This window comes from Ziziphus jujuba, chromosome 11 (assembly GCF_031755915.1).
Source record: "Ziziphus jujuba cultivar Dongzao chromosome 11, ASM3175591v1".
Taxonomy (NCBI): Eukaryota; Viridiplantae; Streptophyta; class Magnoliopsida; order Rosales; family Rhamnaceae; genus Ziziphus; species Ziziphus jujuba.
In genome coordinates, this window is record NC_083389.1 from 25,937,501 (window position 1) to 25,962,500 (window position 25,000).

At 35.0% G+C, this 25,000-nt stretch overlaps 1 non-coding gene and 2 pseudogenes across 1 annotated transcript; 2 read left to right on the forward strand and 1 right to left on the reverse strand.

The window, feature by feature from the left end:
* Nucleotides 1–3,795: 3,795 nt before the first annotated feature.
* On the reverse strand, nt 3,796–3,867 carry TRNAN-GUU (transfer RNA asparagine (anticodon GUU)). Its single transcript has one exon. It is a non-coding gene; the product is annotated as a tRNA-Asn (tRNA).
* Nucleotides 3,868–4,198: 331 nt separating this feature from the next.
* On the forward strand, nt 4,199–9,795 carry LOC112493397 (protein TIC 214-like; annotated as a pseudogene).
* A 1,904-nt stretch (nt 9,796–11,699) lies between these two features.
* LOC125423867 (NAD(P)H-quinone oxidoreductase subunit 1, chloroplastic-like) lies at nt 11,700–13,446 on the forward strand (annotated as a pseudogene).
* The last annotated feature ends 11,554 nt before the right edge of the window (nt 13,447–25,000 follow it).

Genomic DNA, 25,000 nt, shown 5'->3' on the forward strand with positions numbered 1-25,000 from the left:
AGATTAATTATCTCTTTCTTCTTTGAGAACACCTAAAACACCATTAGAGAATTGGTTGTTTTAGCTTGACTTATCAATAGGTTATCCATCCCCTATTGTGGCGTCTACATTATACCAAGGTTTCTAACCACAGGTTGATTAGGGGTTGAGGTAAATTCCATTAGAACTTGAACTTAATTGAGATCCGGGCTAATATAATATAGGTTTAGGAGCAGGTTGTCCTAGGTTCGTATCAGGATCCCTGGAGAAGAGGATCAAGTTGGCCATTGCAAACACCTTGATGCACTATCTCCCTTCAACCCTTTGAGTGAAATGCGGCAAAAGGAAGGAAAATCCATGGACTGACCCCATCGTGTCCACCCCGTAGGAACTACATGATCACCCCAAGGATGTCTTCGACATCCAGGGGTCGCAGACCGACCATAGAACCCTGTTCAATAAGTGGAACGCATTAGCTGTCCACTTTCATGCTTCGGGGAGTTGAAAATAAGCATAGATCAGTAGATTCCTGAATAGGTCAACCTTTTGAACTGCTACTGAATCCATGGGCAGGAAAGAGACAACCTGGAAAACTGAAACATCTTCGTAGCTAGAGGAAAAGAAAGCAAAAGCAATTCCCGTAGTAGCGGCGAGCGAAATGGGAGTAGCCTAAACCGTAAAAACGGGGTTATGGGAAAGCAATACAAGCATCGTGCTGCTAGGCAAAGCGGTGGAGTGTTGCACCCTAGATGGAGAGAGTCCAGTAGCCGAAAGTATCACTAGCTTACACTCTGAGCCGAGTAGCATGGAACATGTGGAATCCCGTGTGAATCAGCAAAGACCACCTTGCAAAGCTAAATACTTCTGGGTGACCAATAGGGAAGTAGTACCGTGAGGGAAGGGTGAAAAGAACCCCCATCGGGGAGTGAAATAGAACCCCCATCGGGGAGTGAAATAGAACATGAAACCGTAAGCTCCCAAGCAGTGGGAGGAGACTAGGGCTCTAAACGCGTGCCTATTGAAGAATGAGCCGGCGACTTATAGGCAGTGGCTTGGTTAAGGGAACCCCCCAGAGCCGTATCGAAAGTGAGTCTTCATACGTCAATTGTCACTGTTTATGGATCCAAACCTGGGTGGTCTATCCATGACCAGGATGAAGCTTGGTTGAAACTAAGTGGAGGTCCAAACCGACTGATGTTGAAGAATCAACGGATGAGTTTTGGTTACGGGTGAAATGCCACTTGAACCCAGAGCTAGCTAGTTCTCCTCAAAATGCGTTGACGCACAACACTTAACTAGACATCTAGGGGTAAAGCACTGTTTTGGTGTGGGCCTCTAGAGCAGCACCAAATCGAGGCAAACTCTGAATACTAGATATGACCTCAAAATAACAGGGGTCAAGGTCAGCCAGTGAGATGATAAGGGATAAGCTTCATCGTCGAGAGGGAAATAGCCCGGATGACTAGCTAAAGCCCCTAAATGACCGCTTAGTGATACCGTAGGGGTGCAGAGACAGCCAAGAGGTTTTCCTAGAAGCAGCCACCTTTGAAAGAGTGCATAATAGCTCACTGATCGAGCGCTCGGTAGGGGAGTGTTCCACCTAGAGGGAAGCACCCACGCGATGAGTGGTAGACAAGCGAAAGCAAGAGTGTCGGCTTGAGTAATGCAAACATTGCTGAGAATCCAATGCCTCGAAAACCTAAGGGTTCCTCCGCAAGGTTCATCCATGGAGGGTGAGTCAGGGCCTAAGATCAGTCCGAAAGGCGTAGTCGATGGACAATAGGTGAATATTCCTGTACTACCCCTTGGTTGTCCCGAGGGACAGAGGAGGCTAGGCTAGCCGAAAGATGGTTATCGGTCCAAGGACGTAAGGTGCCCCTGCTTTTTCATGGTAAGAAGGGGTAGAGAATGCCCTGAGCCAACGTTCAAGTACCAGGCGCTACGATGCTGAAGTAACCCATGCCATACTCCCAGGAAAAGCTCGAACGGCCTTCAACAAAAGGGTACCTGTACCCGAAATAGGTACTTGAGAAGGGTTCAGAACGTCGATGTCATCTCTTCGCCACCTGGGGCTGTAGTACGTTCCAAGGGTTGGGCTGTTCGCCCATTAAAGTGCTATGTGAGCTGGGTTCAGAACATCATCAGACAGTTCGGTCCATATCTGGTGTGGGCATTAGAGCATTGAGAGGACCTTTCCCTAGTACGAGAGGACCAGGAAGGATGCACCTTTGGTGTACCAGTTATCGTGCCCACTGTAGATGCTGGGTAGACAAGTGCGGAGCGTATAATTGCTGAAAGCATCTAAATAGTAACCCCACCCCAGGATGAGTGCTCTCCTATTCTAACTTCCCCAAAGCTTCCAGTAGCATAGCCAAGACAGCGACAGGTTTTCTACCCCTATGGGGGTGGAGCGACAGAGGTTTTGAGAATTCAAGAGAAGGTCACGGCAAGACAAGCCGTTTATCATTACGATAGGTGTCAAGTGGAAGTGCAGTGATGTATGCAGCTGAGGCATCCTAACAGATAGGTACAATTCGATCAGGCACTTGCCATCTATTTTCATTGTTCAACTTTTTAACAACACAAAAAAACCATTGTTCAACTCTTTGACAACATGAAAAAACCACAAGCTCTGCCATCCCTTTCTATCTATCTAAGGGATGGAAGGGCAGAGGCCTTTGGTGTCTCCTCCAGTCAATAATTAGGGCCTCACAATCACTAGCCAATATGCTTTTCTCTAATGCCTTTCTTCGTTCATGGTTTGATATTCTGGTGTCCTAGGCTTAGAGGAACCACACTAATCCATCCCGAACTTGGGGGTTAAACTCTACTACGGTGACGATACTGTAGGGGAGGTCCTATAGAAAAATAGGTTGACACCAGGATGATAATAGGCTTAACACCTCTCATTCTTACTACTTTATTTTTTCAATATGAAAAAAAAATGAAAAGGTCGTCTTATTCAAAACCCCGATCATGAAATCCCTTCTCTCCCACTTCACACCTCATAACACACCGTTCTTATAAAGAGAGAGGCACTTTTACATCTTCTTAACCAGAAACGACTGGGGAGAGGAAAGGTTCCTTTTTTTTAGGGTACTCCCAGGAACAGATCCAATGGAGACAAGGTGGGCCTGTAGCTCAGAGGATTAGAGCACGTGGCAACGAACCATGGTGACAGGGGTTCGAATCCCTCCTCGCCCACAACCGGCCAAAAAAGGAAGGACCTTTCCTTTTCGGGGTAGGAAAATCATGATTGGGATTGCAGACCCCAAGCTATGGAATTTGGGTGTGGGTCTTTTGTTGAAATGGAACGACCTTACTCTTTCTTTTTTTCTTTCTTTTTATTTATCGTTAATGGTCGAAAAATTAAATATAGTATGCCCGGCTCGAAGCCTGAATCTGCATATTTTTTTGTTTTATGCCCCGTAATTCTTCCTCAACCAGTCTCAGGCAGAATAGCAAAGAAAGTACAAGTATTAGTAACATAGCAAAAATGTGTTCCTCGTCATTAATACGTTTGCACGTGGTAATTATGGCCTTCCGGGTGAATCAATGATTGCTTCTTTGATGCACTTGCTAGTACATCTGAGAATTCTTAATTAGATAGTTGTAAATAGCCCTAGACTGTGGAACAAAGGATTATCCTGGACCTACGCCAAGGTATTGACGACGATTCTCAAACATCGCAGAACAGAATGTGATATGATAAGATAGAATGCAATAGAAACAAAGACACAGGGAACGAGTTACCAACTCTTAACGGTCAAAGTGAACCCTTTCATTCCAAATTAAAGAATTCGAAATGAATCAAATCTCCCCAAGTAGGATTCGAACCTACAACCAGTCAATTAACAGCCGACCGCTCTACCACTGAGCTACTAAGGAACAACAGGAGATTAGATCTCACAGAGTTCAATTCCCGTTCTCAACTCATGACCAATATGAGCTCGAAGTTTCCTTTGTAACTCCCGGAACTACTTCGTAGTGGCTCTGTTCCATGCCTCATTTCATATGGAACCCAAAAGTGGCTCTATTTCATTATATTCCATCCATATCCCAATTCCATTCATTTAATATCCCTTTGGTGTCATTGAGATAAGAGATGTCATTTCTAGTCTATCTCTTTCTATTTCTATATATATATATATGGAAAGTTTAAAAATCATCATATAGTAATCCAGAAATTGCAATAGAAAAGAAAAATGGGAGGTTTATGATGATTTTTAAATCTTTTATACTAGGTAATCTAGTATCCTTATGCATAAAGATAATCAATTCGTTCGTTGTGGTCGGACTCTATTATGGATTTCTAACCACATTCTCCATAGGGCCCTCTTATCTCTTCCTTCTCCGAGCTCACGTTATGGAAGAAGGAGAAGAAGGAACCGAGAAGAAAGTATCAGCACGGGACAGCTCATGATGTTCATATCGATCTATTATGTGCCTCTACATCTAGCATTGGGTAGACCTCATACAATAACTGTCCTAGCTCTACCGTATCTTTTGTTTCGTTTCTTATGGAACAATCACAAACACTTTTTTGATTATGGATCTACTAATAGAAATTCAATGCGTAATATTAGCATTCAATGTGTATTCCTGAATAATCTGACTTTTCAATTATTTAACCATTTCATTTTACCAAGTTCAATGTTAGTCAAATTAGTCAACATTTATATGTTTCGATGTAACAACAAGATGTTATTTGTAACTAGTTATGTTGGTTGGTTAGTTGGTCACATTTTATTCATGAAATGGCTTGGATTGGTATTAGTCTAGAAACAGCAAAATAATTCTATTAGATCTAATGTACTTATTAGATCTAATAAGTACCTTGTGTCAGAATTGAGAAATTCTATGGCTCGAATCTTTAGTGTTCTCTTATTTATTACCTGTGTCTACTATTTAGGCAGAATACCGTCACCCATTGTTACTAAGAAACTGAAAGAAACCTCAAAAATGAAAGAAAAAGGGGAAAGTGAGGAAGAAACAGATGTAGAAATAGAAACAACTTCAGAAACGAGGGGGACTAAACAGGAACAAGAGAGATCCACCGTAGAAGATCCTTCTCCTTCCCTTTTTTTGGAAGAAAAGGAGGATCCGGACAAAATCGATGAAACGGAAGAGATATGAGTGAATGGAAAGGAAAAAACAAAGGACGAATTCCACTTTAAAGAGACACGCTATAAAAATAGACCCGTTTATGAAACTTATTATATGGATGTGGATGAAAATGAAGAAAATTCGAAGTTAGAAATATTTACAGAAAAAAAACAAAAAAAGATCTACTCTGGGTTGAAAAACCTCTTGTTAATATTCTTTTTGACTATAAACGGTAGAATAGGCCATTCCGGCATATAAAAAACAATCAATTTGAAAATGCTGTAAGAAAAGATATGTCACAATATTTTTTTTTATATATGTCAAAGTGATGGAAAAGAAAGAATATCTTTTACATACCTGCGCAGTTTGTCAACTTTTTTGGAAATGATACAAAGAAAGATGTCTCTGTTTACAGCAGATAGACCCTCTTCTGCTGAATTATATAATGATTGGAGTTATAGAAATGAACAAAAGAGAAAAAACCTAAATAAAAAATTTATAAATAGAGTCAAAGCTCTAGATAAAACTTTAGATAGGATATTTTTTGTTAGGGATATACTCGAAAAAGAGACTAGATTTTGTAATGATAATCCTCAAAATGAATACTTACCTAAAATATATGATCCTTTCTTGAATGGCCCCTATCGGGGATGAATCATAAATTTTTTTTCAACTGCAATCCTAAATGAAACTTCTAGAAAAAATAACATTAACATAGAGGGTTTTTGAATAAATAAGATTTATAGTATCCTTCTTATTTTTAATTACCTAAAATTTGAACATATAAAAAATCCATTTGATAAAAAACCATTAACAACAAAAATTTTATATTTCTTGAACTTAATCAATGAACTTACTGGAAAACCACCATTAAATTTTAAAGAGCTTTCTTTACTTCCCGATGAAGAACAAATAAAAATTGATTCAGAAGATAACAAAAAAAAATTATAAATTTCCATTTGATCCAGTTATAAGAGACCCTAACGATAAAAAAATAAGAAAAAAATCTATCAGACTAAAAGAAATCAGTAAAAAAGTTCCTCGATGGTCGTACAAATTAATTAATGATTTGGAACAACAGAAGGGAGAAAGCCCAGAGGGGGTGGCGATGGAGTATAAGATTCGTTCACGAAAATCCAAACGTGTAGTGGCTTTGATACGTTATTCACAACAACCAGCTTTTCATCGAGACATAATAAAAGGTTCTATGCTCGCTCAAAGACGTAAAACAGTTACTTGGAAACTCTTTCAAGCAAATGTATATTCACCCTTTTTTTTGGATAGAATCGAAAAAGACATTTTTTTTTTCTTTTGATATGTCTGAGCCGATGAAAATGTGTTTTAAAAATAGGATGTGGAAAAACACAGAATTAACAATTTCATATTATACAAAAAAATAAAAAAGCAAAATGCACTGAGAAAAACAAAGAAAAAGACAAAGTTGAAGACGACAAAAGACGAGAAAAAGCACGTATAGAAATAGCAGAAGCATGGGATAATATTATATTTGCTTAAATACTAAGAGGTCTTGTGTTAGTAAGCCAATCTATTTTTAGAAAAAATATTCTATTACCCTTCTTGATCATAGTTAAAAATATTATACGTATACTACTGTTTCAATTTCCCGATGGTCTGAGGATTTAAAGGATTGGAATAGAGAAATGCATATGAAATATACTTATAATGGCGTCCAATTATTAGAAACAGAATTTCCAAAAAACTGGCTAACAGACGATATTCAGATAAAGATCCTATTTCCTTTTCGTCTGAAACCTTGGCGCAAATCGAAGCTACAAAAAACTTATAACAATCCAATGAAAAAGAAATGACAAAAAAATGATTTCTATTTTTTAACAGTTTGGAGAATGGAAGTTGTACTGCCTTTTGGCTCTCCCCAAAACCACCTTTTAGTTTTTGAACTTATTTTTAAAGAACTCAACAAAAAAATCAGGAAATGGAAAAAGCAGCATTTTCTAGTTCTAAGAATTTTACAACAAAAAACAAAAAAATTTCTAAATGTTTCAAAAGACATAAAAAACCAGTTTAGTAAAACCATTCTATTTCTAAAAGAAACAGTAAAAGAACTCGAAAAAATAAACCCAGCTCTATTATTTGGCTTGAGAGAACTAGAAATATATCAATTAAGTGAAACTAATTCAATAAGAAATAATCAACTAATTCATGAGTTGTTCAGTAAAATTCGACCTACAGATTGCACAAATTATTCATTAACAAAAAAAAAAAAAATACAAAATTTGACTGATAGAACAAATACACTCATAAATCAAATAGAAAAAAAAAAGAACAAAAAAGAATTTATAATACAAAATATAAGTTCTAACAAAAAAAAATGAGTTATGATAATAAAAGATTATAATCGCCAAAAAATATTGCGCAGGTATTAAAAGAAGAAATGCTCGACTAATCCGTAAATAACATTATTTTACAAATTGTTTTTCATTGAAAAGATATACATTGATATCTTTTTAGGTATCATTGATATTTGGAATATTAATGCACAATTTTTTCAGGAATCAACAAAAAAATTCTTAATAAATATATTTACAATGATAAAGATATTTCTACTTCTAATAATGAAACAAATCAAAAAGAATTTATAGAAAAAATAAAAGTGTAATTCACTTTATTTCGACTATAAAAAGGTCCCTTTCTACTATTAGTAATAAAAGCGCACAAACTTTTTCTGACTTATCTTACGTGTCATAAGCATATGTATTTTACAAATTATCACAACCCTCAGCCCTGAACTTATACTCATATAAGTTAAGATCCGTTTTTCAATATAATGGAACAGCTTTTTTTCTTAAGAATGAAATAAAGAATTATTTTGGTGAAACACAGAAACTATTTCATTCCAAATTAAGACATAATTCTCTTCGAAATTCAGGAATGAATCAATAGAAAAATTGGTTAAAAGGTCATGATCAACATGATTTATCTCCGATTAAATGGTCTAGCTTAGTACCACAAAAGTGGCGAAATAGAGTCAATCAACACTCTATAGCTCAAACTAACCATTTAAAGAAATACGATATATATGAAAATGGAAAAAACCGATTAATTCACTACGAAAAACAAAAGACTTTTGAAGCCGCCTCATTACAAAAGGAAACAAAGAATTTTAAAAAACACTATAGATATGATTTTTTGGCATATAAATTTATATCATCTAAATCTATTAATTTTGAAGATCAGAAGAACTCATCTATTTATGGATTACCATTACAAGTAAATAATAACCAAGAAATTTTTTATAATTACAGTACACATAAACGAAAATATTTTAATGTGCTAGGAGATATCCCTATCAATAATTATCTAGTCGAAGCTGATATTATAGATATGGAGAAAAATCCCAATAGAAAGAAAGTCAATATTGAGGCCTGGATCAATATTGATACTGACACCACTAGTAATAAATATAGTAAGACTCGGGGGAATAATTATCAACTACTTGATAAAACCGATACGCAAGGTCTTTTTTATCTCATGATTCCTCAAAATCAAGAAATCAACCTATCCAATACAAAAAAAAAACAAAAAATAAAAAATAAAAAAATGATTGGATGGGAATGAATGAAGAAATACGAAGTTGTCCCATATCAAATCTGGATCGTTGGCTTTTCCCAGAATTTTTGATATTTTATAACACGTATAAGATTAAACCATGGGCCATTCCAATCAAATTAATTCTTTTTAATTTGAATATAAATGAAAATGCTAGTGAAAATAAAAGCATCACTGGAAAGAAAAAAAGAAATATATTAATATTTTCGAATGAAAAAAAATCTCTTGAATCAGAAAACCGAAATCAAGGAAAAAAAGAATCTACAAGCCAAGCAGATTTTGAATCATCTCTGTCAAAGCAAGACAAAGATATTGAAGAACATTTTGTGGGATCAAACATGAAAAAAGATAGAAATAAAAAACAATACAAATATGGAAGCGGGGTTTGATTTCTTCCTAAAAAGGTATTTGCATTTTCAATTGAGATGGGATGGTGTTTTAAATAAAAAAATGATCGATAACATCAAAGTATATTGCCTCCTGCTTAGACTAATAAATCCAAGAGAAATTTTTATATCCTCTATTCAAAGGGGCGAATTGAGCCTAGATATTCTACTGATTCAAAAAGAATTAACTCTTATAGAATTGATGAAGAAAGCAATATTGATTATTGACCCAATCCATCTGTCTATAAAAAATTAAGGACAATTTATTATATATCAAGTCGTAGGTATTTCATTGGTTCATAAGAATAAGCATGAAATAAATCAAAAGTACTTAACAAAAAGCACTGTTGATAACAAGAATTATGCTCAATTCATTACAAAATATCAAAAAATGACTGGAAATAAAGACAACAATCATTATGATTTGTTTCTCCCTGAAAACATTTTATCCCCTAGACGTCATAGAGAATTGAGAATTCCAATTTGTTTTAATTCTAGGAATGGAAATGGTATGCCTCGAAATGCAGCATTTTGCAATGCTAAGAAGGAAAATAGTCAAGTTTTGGATAAAACCAAAAGAGATACAACTAAACTAATTAAATTAAAATTCTTTCTTTGGCCTATTTATCGATTCGAAGATTTAGCTTGTATGAATCGATATTGGTTTGATACCCATAATGGTTGTCGTTTTAGTCTGGTAAGGATACATATGTATCCAGGATTCAAAATTTGTTAGTTAATGGTAGATTTGCTTTTCCTATTTTTCCTGTAGTATGATCTATGAAAACAAAGAAATGCACACATGCATTGGCTTACATTTCATTCTGATACATGATTCATTGACATATCAATTAGATCTATAAATGATCACCAAATTCCTCCTTTTTTCATTTTAGGTCTAAATGTTTATCTTTTGTGAGTGTTAAAAAGAAGATTTTGGTATACCTATTCGAATACAATATTATTTGATCAAATTTGGAATTATTAACAAAATTAAGATTATTGTATTGTGTATACTAAATTAAAATGAATGGAATTATTATTATTGATCAATAAAACCACCTAACACTAAAAAAAGGATAGGAACTGATGTGATTCCGCCCGAGCCCGCTCCACCGATAACCCGCTGGGGTGCTGACTCGACACGGATGAAGACTAGGCTAATCACAATAGCTCAAATTAAGAGATTTAAGGGTAACCTGGGAGTATTTATACAGAGGGTAATCAATCTCAACAGAGCTTGTCCATACTTGAAGATACAAAGCCTATTCGAAGCATCCAAGTGGTGGAAGCTGATACGAACCCGGGTGACGGTTTTGGTACATTTTTGGAGTCCGGGAAGTATGAAATGGTTCCAATGCTTTATGGGTTCAATACATATGCCTAAGAGGTCATGGAATCAAGTTAAATCAGCCTCAAATGCAATCAAAAAGGGCTTGTACGGACAGCATCAAGAATTTGGCCGAATTTGCTGTATTGCTTGCTGGCTTTACTGTATTTTACTGTATTAGCCTTTTCTTATTTTTCCAAGCATGGGCAACGTGTGGGACTTCATATTCAGCTTATTTGGCATCCTAAAAAGCATCTAGAAGCTGATTTGAAGCTCAAAGAGGTCAAATATTGGTCAAAGTCAAATTAGTCAAAAAGCTAGTATTATAGTTTCCTAATTTTATTCTACTTTTTGTTTTAGGAAACTACCATTATTTTTTAGTTTTTATTTATTTATTTTCTGGACAAATAAGTTTAGGAAAGTTATTATTTTATTATTTTCATTGTAAATTAATTAATTCCTAATTCAAAATAAAGGAATTAATTAATCAATTTTCGTTTAGGAAACTTAGTTTAGGACATATTTGAATTCGGTCAAGTTTCCTAATTCCTATAGGAGTCCGGTTTTGAATTAATTTTTTAGGGTTTGTTTTGTTTCTTTCAAGCCTATTTAAAGGCTTATTTTTCAATAGTAATAAAACTTTGATTTGATAAAGAAAATACTTGTGAGATTAATTATCTCTTTGTTATTTGAGAACACCTAAAACACCATTAGAGAATTGGTTGTTTTAGCTTGACTTATCAATAGGTTTTCCATCCCCTATTGTGGCGTCTACATTATACCAAGGTTTCTAACCACAGGTTGGTTAGGGGTTGAGGTCCATTCCATTAGAACTTGAACTTAATTAAGATCTGGGCTAATATAATACGGGTTTAGGAGCAGGTCGTCCTAGGTTCGTATCAGGAACAAAGTGAGGGGGAAGATTTCATTTTATGGTAAAAAGTTCATTCATCTCGGGTATTTCACAAGAAGAAAAAGTAGGAACCGTTGAATTTTAAATACGCAGTCTCACCAATAGGATACGAAAACTTTCTTCACATTTGGAATTACACAGAAAATACTATTTATCTCGGAGAGGCCTACGTCAAATTTTGGGAAAATGCCAATGGCTGCTGTCTTATTTGTCAAAGACAAATAGAATATGTTATAAAGAATTAATTGATCAGTTGGATATTCGGGAATCAAAAACTCGCTAATTTGAAAAAATAGTTTATTTTGAATTATTTGATTTATTAGATTTTGAATTTTAATTTTAATGAACTTATTTTAGTTTTCAACAATTCATGAAAGACTGAATCGAGGAAAAACCTATGCATATACCAGCTACAAGAAACGACCTCATGGTAGTAAATATGGTTCCCCACCACCCATCAATGCATGGTGTTCTTCGACTCATCGTTACTATAGATGGTGAAGATGTTATTGACTGTGAACCAATATTGGGCTATTTTCATCAAGGGATGGAAAAAATTGTAGAAAACCGAACAATTATACAATATCTGCCTTATGTAACCCGTTGGGATTATTTACCTACTATATTCATAGAAGCAATAACCGTAAATGGCCTGGAGTAGTTGGGAAATATTCAAGTGCCTAAAAGAGCCAGCTATATCAGAGTAATTATGTTGGAGTTGAGTCATAGCTTCTCATCTGCTATGGCTTGGCCCTTTTATGGCAGATATTGGTGCACAAACACCTTTCTTCTATATTTTCTGAGAAAGAGAATTAATATACGATCTATTCGAAGCTGCCACCAGTATGAGAATGATGCATAATTATTTTCGTATCTGATGAGTAGCTGTTGATCTACCTCATGGGTGGATAGATAAATGTTTGGATTTTTGTGATTATTTTTTAACAGGAATCGCTGAATATCAAAAACTTATTACACGAAATCCTATTTTTTTCGAACGAGTTGAAGGAGTAGGCACTATTGGTACAGAGGAAGTAATAAATTGGGGTTTATCAGGACCAATGCTGCGGGCTTCCGGAATACAATGGGATCTTCGTAAAGTTGATCATTATGAGTGTTACGATGAAATTGATTGGGAAGTCCAGTGGCAAAAAGAAGTAGATTTGTTAGCTCGTTATCTAGTCTGAATTGGTGAAATGACAGAATCCATAAAAATTATTCAACAGGCTCTAGAAGGAATTCCGGGAGGGCCATATGAGAATTTAGAAATCCGATACTCTGAGAGAGAAAAGAATCCCAAATGGAATGATTTTGAATACTGATTTATTAGTAAAAAACCTTCTCCTACATTTGAATTACGGAAACAAGAACTCTATGTTAGAGTTGAAGCCCCAAAAGGAGAATTGGGAATTTTTCTGATAGGGGATCAGGGTGGTTTTCCTTGGAGATGGAAAATTCGCCCACCAGGTTTTATCAATTTGCAAATTCTTCCTCAGTTAGTTAAAAGAATGAAATTGGCTGATATTATGACAATACTAGGTAGCATAGATATCATTATGGGAGAAGTTGATCGTTGAAATGATAATTGATACGACATAAGTAGAAGATATCAATTCTTTTTCTAGATTGGAGTTTTTAAAAGAGGTCTACAGAATTATATGGGTCCTTATACCTATTTTTACTCTTGTATTGGATATCACAATAGGCGTACTGGTAATTGTATGGTTAGAAAGAGAAATATCCGAGGACTACAGCAACATATTGGACCTGAATACGTCGGCCCTTTGGGAGTTCTTCAAGCTCTAGCAGATAGGACAAAACTTCTTTTCAAAGAAAATCTTCTTCCATCGAGAGAAGATACTCGTTTATTTAGTATCGGACCATCCGTAGCAGTCATATCAATTTTAGTAAGCAATTTAGTAGTTCCTTTTGGCTATCACCTTGTTTTAGCGGATCTCAATATCAGTGTTTTTTTATGGATTGCCATTTCCAGTATTGCTCCCATTGGACTTTTCATGTCAGGATACAGGTCAAGTAATAAATATTCCTTTTTAGGCAGTCTACGAGCTGCTGCTCAATCAATTAGTTATGAAATACTGTTACCTTTATATGTGTTATCAATATCTCTACGTGTGATTCGTTGATACATAAATTTTTCTTTATTACTTCCTCTCTATTCTTTTCTTTCTAAGAAAAGGGTAGAAGGAATTGAGTAGATATCTTCATTTTTTTATTCATTAGTCGGATTGATGAACTAAATCAGATAGTTGGATGAGTGAAAGAGAACAGCTTCTATATAAATTCGCAGTAAAGATATTGAGTCTCATTTTCTTTGTATAAGAGTTAGAGAGTTGAGCAAAAATAAACAAAAGCATAAGATACCGTTTACCCCAATATTGGTTTATTAGTCATCCTGACTTGAAGCGGGCTTAAAAGATCAACTGTATTGAGTTTTCACTATCGTTTGTATGTATTTTCATACATGTATTACCATAAAAGAAAAGGCAATTGAACAAAAATGAGTGGATAGGTAGAAACACCAAGATATGTAGATCCTGTAAATTATCCAAAAGTAGACATTTCTACATAATATACAAAGAATACTAATTGGGGCTTTAAATTTGTAGAAGTTATAAGGCAGTACTCCCCATGATTCCGATCCAGAGTATGCTTCTATCCGCCAAATGACTATTGGGAACAAAATAATCCCTTTTTTTGATTTTGTAAGCCCTTTTTTTTTAGAAACAGAAAGAAGAATAGGAACGAAAAAAAGAAAGGAATACAAAAGAATAAACAAGATCTTTTTTATTCTTTTTTTCTTATATCCAGATTTATATCGATACAATTCGTGTCATAATTCATGAATTAATGTAATATATAATTCTTTTTCGTAAATGAAAATGATGGGTTATTGATTTTTTTTTTACAAGGAGTATTTTATTGAGGAATCAAGTTATTACTCAACAAAGAAAAATTTAAATGATTATGGAAATTTTTAAAAAAAGGATGCGATCAATTCAGAAGTATTTTTTTATTTATTATTAATTCAATTTATTAATTTATTAAATTAATAATAAATTGAATTCTTTATTATTAATTATTAACTTTATTATTAATTATTAATATTAATTATATTTATATTATATATTATTTTTTTATTAAAACTTATTAAAACATAATAGACAGAACTCAATTGATCTAATTTTGGATCGTATGATAGATTTGAATGTTATCTATCGTATAACCAAGCATCGTAAGATAAAAGGACTCAGTCCTTAGATTTTTTTTATGGCCCGTCAGGAGCCGTTTGAGGTGATCTCATGTACGGTTTTGGAATAGCAATGGAAATAGTGATGGTACCACTGACTATGATTATCTAATAGTTCAAGTACAGTTGATATAGTTGAGGCGCAATCAAAATATGGTTTTTGGGGATGGAATTTGTGGTGTCAACCTATAGGGTTTGTCGTTTTTCTAATTTCTTCCCTAGCAGAATGTGAGAGATCGCCTTTTGATTTACCAGAAGCGGAAGAACAATTAGTAGAAGGTTATCAAACCGAATATTTGGGGATAAAATTTGGTTTATTTTATGTGGCTTCCTATCTAAACCTATTAGTTTCGGCATTATTTGTAACAATTCTTTACTTGGGCGGTTGGAATATCTCTATTCCGTATATATTTGTTTCGGAGCTTTTTGAAATAAATCAACAATATGAGGTTTTTGGGGTGACAATTGGTATCTTTATTACATTAGCTAAAAATTATTTGTTTTTGTTCATTCCTATCGCAACAAGATGGACTTTACCTAGGCTAAGAATGGACCAATTGTTGAATCTTGGATGGAAATTTCTTTTACCTATTTCTCTCGGTAATCTATTATTAACAACTTCTTTCCAACTCTTTTCACTGTAAAGGAATATGATATTCTATATTCACAACTTGGCTTAAACAAGAGAAATAAACAAACATCAAATTCTTCATATATATTCAAGATATGTTCCCTATGGTAACTGGGTTCATGAATTATGGTCAACAAACAGTACGAGCTGCAAGGTACATTGGTCAAAGTTTCATGATTACCTTATCCCATGCAAATTGTTTACTTGTAACTATTCAATATATCCTTATGAAAAATTAATCACCACGGAGCGTTTTCGCGGTCGAATCCATTTCGAGTTTGATAAATGTATTGCTTGTGAAGTATGTGTTCGTGTGTGTCCTATAGATCTACCCATCGTCGATTTGAAATTGGAAACTGATATTCATAAGAAACGGTTGCTTAATTATAGTATTGATTTCGGAATCTGTATATTTTGTGGTAGCTGCGTTGAGTATTGTCCAACAAATTGTTTATCAATGACTGAAGAATATGAACTTTCTACTTATGATCGTCATGAATTAAATTATAATCAACTTGCTTTGGGTCATTTACCCATATCAGTAATTGACGAATATACAATTCGAACAATTTTGAATTCGTCTAAATAAAAAATAAGTAACTCCCTTGATTCAAGAAAATTTTCGAATTACTAAGTACTAAGGTTCCTTTTGTTTTGTTTGGTCACACCCTACAAATCCCAACTATTCATTAGTTGGTAATAATCACGTCCTAACTTGGATTGAAAATCGAGTAATTAATGTCTATATAATTATTTCAAAATATAGTTTCAAATTTGAACTACTCTTTCTTTCAGATAAAGAATGAAATTAGTCCAATATCTGTACCCACATTAATTCACATCCCCGAGGATTTCATTCAAATAGGAATTTATTATAAATCATACAAAAAATTTTATGGCCGGGTCTCAATAAGGTGATGAAAGTTTTTTATCTCTCTTTTTACATATAATGGATTTTCCTAGACCAATACATGATTTTCTTTTAGTCTTTCTGGGATCAGGTCTTATATTAGGAGGTATAGGAGTAGTACTATTTACCAACCCAATTTATTCTGCTTTTTTCATTCGGACTTGCTCTTGTTTGTATATCCTTATTCTATATTCTATTAAACTCTTATTTTGTAGCTGCGGCACAACTCCTTATTTACATGGGAGCTATAAATGTTTTAATCATATTTGCTATGATGTTCATGAATGGTTCAGAATCTTACAAAGATTTTAATCTTTGGACCGTTGGGGATGGGGTTACTTTGCTGGTTTGTACAAGTATTTTGGTTTTACTAATGAGTACTATTACGGATACATCATGGTACGGGATTATTTGGACTACAAGATCAAACCGGATTATAGAGCAAGATTTGATAAGTAATAGCCAACAAATTGGAATTCATTTATCAACAGATTTTTTTCTTCCCTTTGAATTCATTTTAATAATTCTTTTATCCGCTTTGATAGGTGCAATCGCTGTGGCGCGCCAGTAATAAATCGTAAATCTATAGAATTAGCAACAACAGTCCAAATGAAACTTCAGTCTATGTTATCACATTTAATTCTCTTCAATTCTAATTAAAGATTGTTTATGTTGAAAATAGAAATTCTTTTATTAGACCTATTACCAATCTATTTATTTGTTCCGTACCTTTTAGATTCTAGTCACTAGTCAATTGAATCCGTTGAATTGTTGTTCATATTATATTGAAATAAATCAAAATTTAATTGATAAGGAGTTGGTCAATGATGCTTGAAAATGCAATTGTTTTAAGTGCCTACTTATTTTCTATCGGTATCTATGGATTGAACACAAGTCACAATATGGTTAAAGCCCTTATGTGTCTTGAACTTATACTAAATGCGGTTAATATAAATTTTGTAACATTTCTGATTTTTTTGATAGTCGCCAATTAAAAGGCAATATTTTTTCAATATTTGTTATAGCTATTGCAGCCACTAAAGCAGCTATTGGACCGGCTATTGTTTCGTCAATTTATCGTAATAGAAAATCAACTCATATTAATCAATCGAATTTGTTGAATAAGTAGTATTAATCATAGAAATTAGAATATTCATAAATTCGAATTAGCATGTATTATACATAATGTATGATCATGTTTGCGAAAAAGTAAGAAATCAAAGTACCTTGGCTCCCTTACATGAGTCGGTCCAGAAGTAGATTGATTAAAAAAATTCTGGTAAATCATTGATTCATTTGGTGTCTAAATATATGATTTATTTATAAATTTACTACATTAAAAATTTAGAATGTTCAAAAAATTTATAGATCCAATGTCACATTCAGTAAAGATTTATGATACGTGTATAGGATGTACTCAATGTGTCCGAGCCTGCCCCACGGATGTATTAGAAATGATACCTTGGGATGGTTGTAAAGCTAAGCAAATCGCTTCTGCTCCAAGAACAGAGGACTATGTCGGTTGTAAAAGATATGAATCCGCCTGTCCAATGGATTTTCTTGAGTGTTCGAGTTTATTTATGGCATGAAACAACTCGAAGTATGGGGCTAGCTTACTGATATGTTTCGGAAAACCTTACTTGAATATATTTAATTTTTTTTGCCAACAAAAACCAGCGCTGAAAATAATATATTTTATTTTATATTTTTTAGCACGGGTTTTTCTAGTCCAAGTGTATCTTGTTTTTACTACAAATGATTTTCCTTGGTTAACGATAGTTGTAGTTTTGCCAATATCTGTGGGTTCTTTAATTTTCTTTCTCCCTCATAGGACTTATTTTACTAACAGTATTTATCTAGTTTAGCTACTTTAGCAGCCCGGCCAGTTACTCGAGATTCACGATTATTCCATTTCCTGATGTTGGCAATGTATAGCGGTCAAATAGGACCATTTTCTTCTCAAGACCTTTTACTTTTTTTCATCATGTGGGAGTTAGAATTAATTCCAGTTTATCTACTTCTATCCATATGGGGCGGAAAGAAACATTTATATTCAGCTAAAAAATTTATTTTGTACACTGCAGGAGCTTCTGTTTTTTTATTCATAGGAGTTCTGGGTATTGGTTTATATGGTTCTAATGAACCAACATTAAATTTTGAAACATCAACTAATCAATCGTATCCTTTAGCACTGGAAATCATTTTTTATATTGGATTTTTATTGCTTTTGCCGTCAAATCGTCAATTATACCCTTACATACAAGGTTACCAGACACCATGGAGAGGCACATTATAGTACTTGTATGCTTCTAGTAGGAATATTATTAAAAATAGGAGCATATGGAGTGGTTCGTATAAATATGCAATTATTACCTCACGCCCATTCTATCTTTTCTCCTTGGTTGATCATAGTAGGCACAATTCAAATAATCTACGCAGCTTCAACATCTCCGGGGCAACGTAATTTTAAAAAAAGAATAGCTTATTCCTTCGTATCTCATATGGGTTTCATAATTATAGGAATTGGTTCTATAAATGATATAGGACTCAATGGAGCCATTTTACAAATAATCTCTCATGGATTTATTGGCGCTACGCTTTTTTTCTTGGCAGGAATGAGTTATGATAGAATACGTCTTGTTTATCTCGACGAAATGGGCGGAATGGCTATCGCAATTTCAAAAATATTCATGACTTTCAGTATCTTATTGATGGCTTCTCTTGTATTACCGGGCATGAGCGGTTTTGTTGCAGAATTGACAGTATTTTTTGGAATACTTACTAGCCAAAAATATCATTTAATTACCAAAATAGTAATTACTTTTGTATTGGCAATTGGAAAGATATCAACTCTAATTTACTCATTATCTATGTTACGTCAGATGTTCTATGGATACAAGCTTTTTAATGCTCCAAACTCTTATTTTTTTTATTCTGGGCCACGAGAGCTATTTGTTTCGCTCTCTATACTGCTACCTGTAATAGCTATTGGGATTTACCCGGATTTCATTTTCTCACTATTAGTTGATAAAGTCGAAGCTATTTTGTCTAATTTTTCTATTGATAGTTTTTCGTAGTAAATAAACCAAAACATCAAACAAAAATCCTATGATTGTGAAAACCGTTCGTTGTAAAATAAAAATAAAAAGTTCTTTTTTCTTCTTGTAAGTTTAACTAACTAAAATAAAAAAATGAATTGGAATTCTATTTTAACCAAATATGTAAGCCATTGAGAAACCTTTGAATCATTTACATTACTTGATTCAAAGGTTTCTCAATGGCTTACACGAAGTTTTCTTATATATATATATGCTTACGTTGTCCTAGGTTTGTATTCGTCAAGCCCTTTCTTCAATTCAATTCGATATTGATGTAAATGAACCATAACTATGTAACCCTATTCCTAATAAATTAACTCCAGAATAGCATATCCAAATTATAAGAAATCCCATCGAGGCCACAATTGCAGAATTTACGCTTTTAAAATTTGTTCGAGTATGTAAATAAATCGCAAATATGGTCCAAGTAATAAATTCCCAAGTCTCGTTAGGATCCCAATTCCAATATGATCCCCATGCTTCATTAGCCCACGCTGCTCCCGAAAGGATACCTATGGTTAAAAAGATAAACCCGAGGCCAATAATACGATAGCTCCAAAGATCCAACTGTTGAATCAATTGAGATCTGTAATAATTCATAGAAGAAAGAAACGAAGTGGTTTGTCAAACATTGTTTCTTTCACTGACGTATTGAATCTCACCAAAAGAAAGTGGATCATTTATGACATTGTTGCTTTTACTAAAAACCCTTATTAATTTTTGAAATGTAATGACTACAAGAGCTACTGATAATAACGATCCGCATAAAAGAGCTGCATAGCCTAATACCATCATATTGACGTGCATCATTAACCAATGGGATTGAAGAGCTGGGACTAATATTGCGGATTGATGCATTTCAGTTAAAAGACCCGAAATAGCAAAACCTCGGGTAAAAATAGCACTTGGGACGGTTATTGCGTTTAAATTAAAATGGTTTTTTTGATTTTTAAAATAGGGAACCAGATGGATAATGAAAAAACTCCATGAAAGAAAGATTAATGATTCATATAAATTACTTAATGGTAAATGTCCCAAATAAATCCACCGACTAACTAAGAATCCTATTATAGAGAAAAAAGTAGCTATCATGCCCTTTTCTGACGAATCATATAGGCCTATGATTTCATCGACTAATAAGGTTATTAAATGAATTGTAATTACAATTGAAACAATCAAAAAGGATATATGAGCTAATATATGCTCTAAAGTTGAAAATATCATAAATTTTGAAATTAAAAACGGGGTACCTCAATTATAGGAATGGAAATCAGGAATTGATTTCCGAATGGGTTTTTTTGATATAGAGGTGCGCTTTTTTGGAACTGCCATTAAAAAATTCAATTAGGTTTTTCATTACCAGGATTGGATGTCAAAGACATCAATTGTTCAAAACCAATTGTTTAATTACAATTATCGATCTATTTATTTTCTAGATTGTACTTCCCTTATAAAAATATGGATCTAGAAAAATTACATAAAATATTACTACCAACATAAACAATATGGTGGTTTTTAAAAATAAAATACAATTTTTTTATTTGTTTTTTGTTTCCTATTCCATACGATTCGATACAACATCTGGAAGAAAGATTTGTATTTATTTTATTGGTACGCTTATATCTTCCTTCAAAGTGATATCTTCTATATCTATAGAATCTACTATGCAATAGAACTAGAATTGATTGGAGTTTATATGAGAAAAAAAACAAATACAAAAAAAAAACCTATGCCTTTCTATCTCTATCTAGTTTTTTTTTTTTCGTCATCCAAAATTTTATACACGGAATAAAATACATCAAAATGTTTAATAACCCAACCCCTATCTTTATTCTTTATTAAAAAAAAAAACTTTAGTAATTTGTTTCTATTAATTATTAGAATGAGACTAGTAGTTAATCTGCGAAAAGATACAGGATAGATGGTTTTATAAAAGCTATTTTAGGAATTCCTTCTTTAAATTTTATATAAAGTCATGTGTTGGAGTCATAGTTTCTTTATCATAACCTTTCCGACAAATGTCTTTTATTGGAAGAGAAGACAATCAATCGGTTCAAATTCGTTACTAATTCTGAATAATCCAACTAAAACTAAAATAAATAACTTTTATTTTATGAGTTAAATTAGGGTTATTTATGCTTCATATCACAATAAAAAACGGTTTTTGGTGAAATTTTTTATCCTTGCCCTATATATATAAATAAATTATTGTAATACGTAATAGTAATAAAAATGTAAATTTTCATTTTTTGTATCTTCATAAAATTTGACTTAATAATTTAATAAAAAAACCGTATTTCTTTTTCACTAGTAACTTGGTCATATCGTTTGACCAACTCTAACCTCTTGATTTGAAATATTTGAGGTAGTTGAGAAAGATTCAAAATAATTAAAGCTGTAAAATTCTATTTCAGTTTTGTATATCTTAAATTTATGCTCTAGGCGACACATGTGCTACAATGGCCGGGATAAAGGGTCATGATCCCGTGAGGGTGAGCTAACTCCAAAAACCCATCCTCAGTTTGGATTGTAGGCTACAACTCGCCTACATGAAACTAGAATCGCTAGTAATTGCTGGTCAGCCATATGGCGGTGAATTTGTTCCCAGGCCTTGTACACACCACCCGTCACACTATGGGAGCTGGCCATGCCCAAAGTCGTTACCTTAATTACAAGGAGGGGGATGTCAAAGGTAGGGCTACTGATTGGAGTGAAGTCGTAACAAGGTAGCCATACTGGAAGGTGCGGCTGGATCACCTCCTTTTCAGGGAGAGCTAATGCTTGTTGCGTATTTTGGTTTAACACTGCTGCACACCCCAAAAGAAGTAAGCTATGTCTGAGTGAAACTTGGAGATGGAAGTCTTCTTTCATTTCTTGACGGTGAAATAAGACTAAACTCGTGAGCTTATTATCCTAGGTCAGAACAAGTTGATAGGATCCCCTTTTTTAGGTCCCTATGTCCCTCCCGTGTGGCGACATAGGGCTGGAAAAAAGGAAAGAGAGGGATGGGGTTTCTCTCGCATTAGCTCAGTGGTAGAGCGTGTCCCTGATAATTGTGTCATTGTTCCTGGGCCGTGAGGTCTCTCAGCCACATGGATAGTTCAATGTGCTCATTAGCGCCTAACCCTAAGATGTGGATCATCCAAGGCACATTTGCATGGTGTACTTCTCCTGTTCGAACTGGGGTTTGAAACTGAACTTCTTCTCAGGAGGATAGATGGGGCGATTCAGGTGTGATCCAATGTAGATCCAACTTTCTATTCACTCGTGGGATCCAGCCGGCCCGGGAGTGACCACCATGGCTCCTCTCTTCTCGAGAATCCATACATCCCTTTTCAGTATATGGAAAGCTATCTCTTGAGCATAGGTTTAGGTTCGGCCTCAATGGGAAAATAAAATGGAGCACCTAACAACATATCTTCACAGACCAAGAACTACGAGATCGACCCTTTCATTCTAGGGTGACTGAGGGATCATACCATTCGAGCTTTTTTTTCATGCTTTTCTTGGAGGTCTGGAGAAAGCTGCAATCAATAGGATTTTCCAAATCCTCCCTTCCCGAAAGGAAGAAGATGAATTTTTTTTTCCTTTCTGCAGGGACCAGGAGATTGGATCTAGCTGTAAGAAGAACACTTGGCTGATAAATAACTCACTCCTTGTTCTTCGACCCCCTCAATCACTACGAACGCCCCCGATCAGTACAATAGGATGTGTCTATTTATCTATCTCTTGACTCAAAATGGGAGCAGGTTTGAGAAAGGATCTTAGAGTGTCTAGGGTTGGGCCAGGAGGGTCTTTTAACGCCTTCTTTTTCTTCTCATCGGAGTTGTTTCACAAGGACTTTCCATACTAAGGAAGAAGGGAGCAACAAGTATACTTAGAGAGCGCAGTACAACGGAGAGTTGTAGGCTGCATTCGGGAAGGATGAATCGCTCCCGAAAAGGAATCTATTGATTCTCTACCAATTGGTTGGATCATAGCTGCAATGGTTTACTTCACGAGGGAGGTCCCTGGTTCAAGCCCAGGATGGCCCAGCTCCTCCAAGGAAAAGAATAGAAGAAGCATTTGACTCCTTCATGCATGCTCCATTTGGCTCGGGGGAACATAGCTCAGCTGATAGAGCTCCGCTTTTGCAATTGGGTCATTGCGATTACGGGTTGGATGTCTAATTGTCCGGGTGGTAATGATAGTATCTTGTACCTGAACCAGTGGCTCACGTTTTCTAATTAATGGGGAAGAGGACCGAAACATGCCACTAAAAGACTCTACTGAGACAAAGATAGGCTGTCAAAAACGTAGAGGAGGTAGGATGGGCAGTTGGTCAGATCTAGTATGGATCATACATGGATGATAGTTGGAGTCGGCTGCTCTCCTAGGGTTCCCTCATCTAGGATCTGATGTGATTCTGCCTGAGCCCGCTCCACCGATAACCCGCTGTGGTGTTGACTCGACACGGATGAAGACTAGGCCAATCACAAGAGCTCAAATTAAGAGATTTAAGGACAACCTGGGAGTATTTATACAGGGGGTAATCAATCTCAACAGAGCTTGTCCATACTTGAAGATACAAAGCCTACTCTAAGCATCCAAGTGGTGGAAGCCGATACGGACCCGTGTGACGGTTTTGGTACATTTTTGGAGTCTGGGAAGCATGAAATGGTTCCAATGCTTTATGGGTTCAATACATATGCCTAAGAGGTCATGGAATCAAGTTAAAGAAGCCTCAAATGCAATAAAAAAGGGCTTGTATTGCTTGCTGGCTTTACTGTATTTTACTGTATTAGTCGTTTCTTATTTTTCCAAGCATGGGCAACGTGTGGGACTTCATATTCAGCTTATTTGGCATCTTTATGTGTGGTGGCCAGTTTTCTTTATGTTCTAGGGTTTTTAAGTTGTCTTTTCAAAGCCTATTTAAAGGCTTAGTTATCAATAAGAATACAACTTTGATTTGATAAAGAAAATACTTGTGAGATTAATTATCTCTTTCTTCTTTGAGAACACCTAAAACACCATTAGAGAATTGGTTGTTTTAGCTTGACTTATCAATAGATTATCCATCCCCTATTGGGGCGTCCACATTATACCAAGGTTTCTAACCACAGGTTGATTAGGGGTTGAGGTCAATTCCATTAGAACTTGAACTTAATTGAGATCCGGGCTAATATAATACGGGTTTAGGAGCAGGTCATCCTAGGTTCGTATCAGGATCCCTGGAGAAGAGGATCAAGTTGGCCCTTGCAAATAGCTTGATGCACTATCTCCCTTCAACCCTTTGAGTGAAATACGGCAAAAGGAAGGAAAATCCATGGACCGACCCCATCGTGTCCACCCCGTAGGAACTATATGATCACCCCAAGGATGCCTTCGACATCCAGGGGTCACAGACCGACCATAGAACCCTGTTCAATAAATGGAACGCATTAGCTGTCCACTTTCATGCTTCGGGGAGTTGAAAATAAGCATAGATCAGTAGATTCCTGAATAGGTCAAGCTTTTGAACTGCTACTGAATCCATGGGCAGGCAAGAGACAACCTGGCAAACTGAAACATCTTTGTAGCTAGAGGAAAAGAAAGCAAAAGCGCTTCCCGTAGTAGCGGCGAGCGAAATGGGAGTAGCCTAAATCGTGAAAACGGGGTTATGGGAAAGCAATACAAGCATCGTGCTGCTAGGCAAAGCGGTGGAGTGTTGCACCATAGATGGAGAGAGTCCAGTAGCCGAAAGTATCACTAGCTTACACTCTGAGCCGAGTAGCATGGGACATGTGGAATCCCGTGTGAATCAGCAAGGACC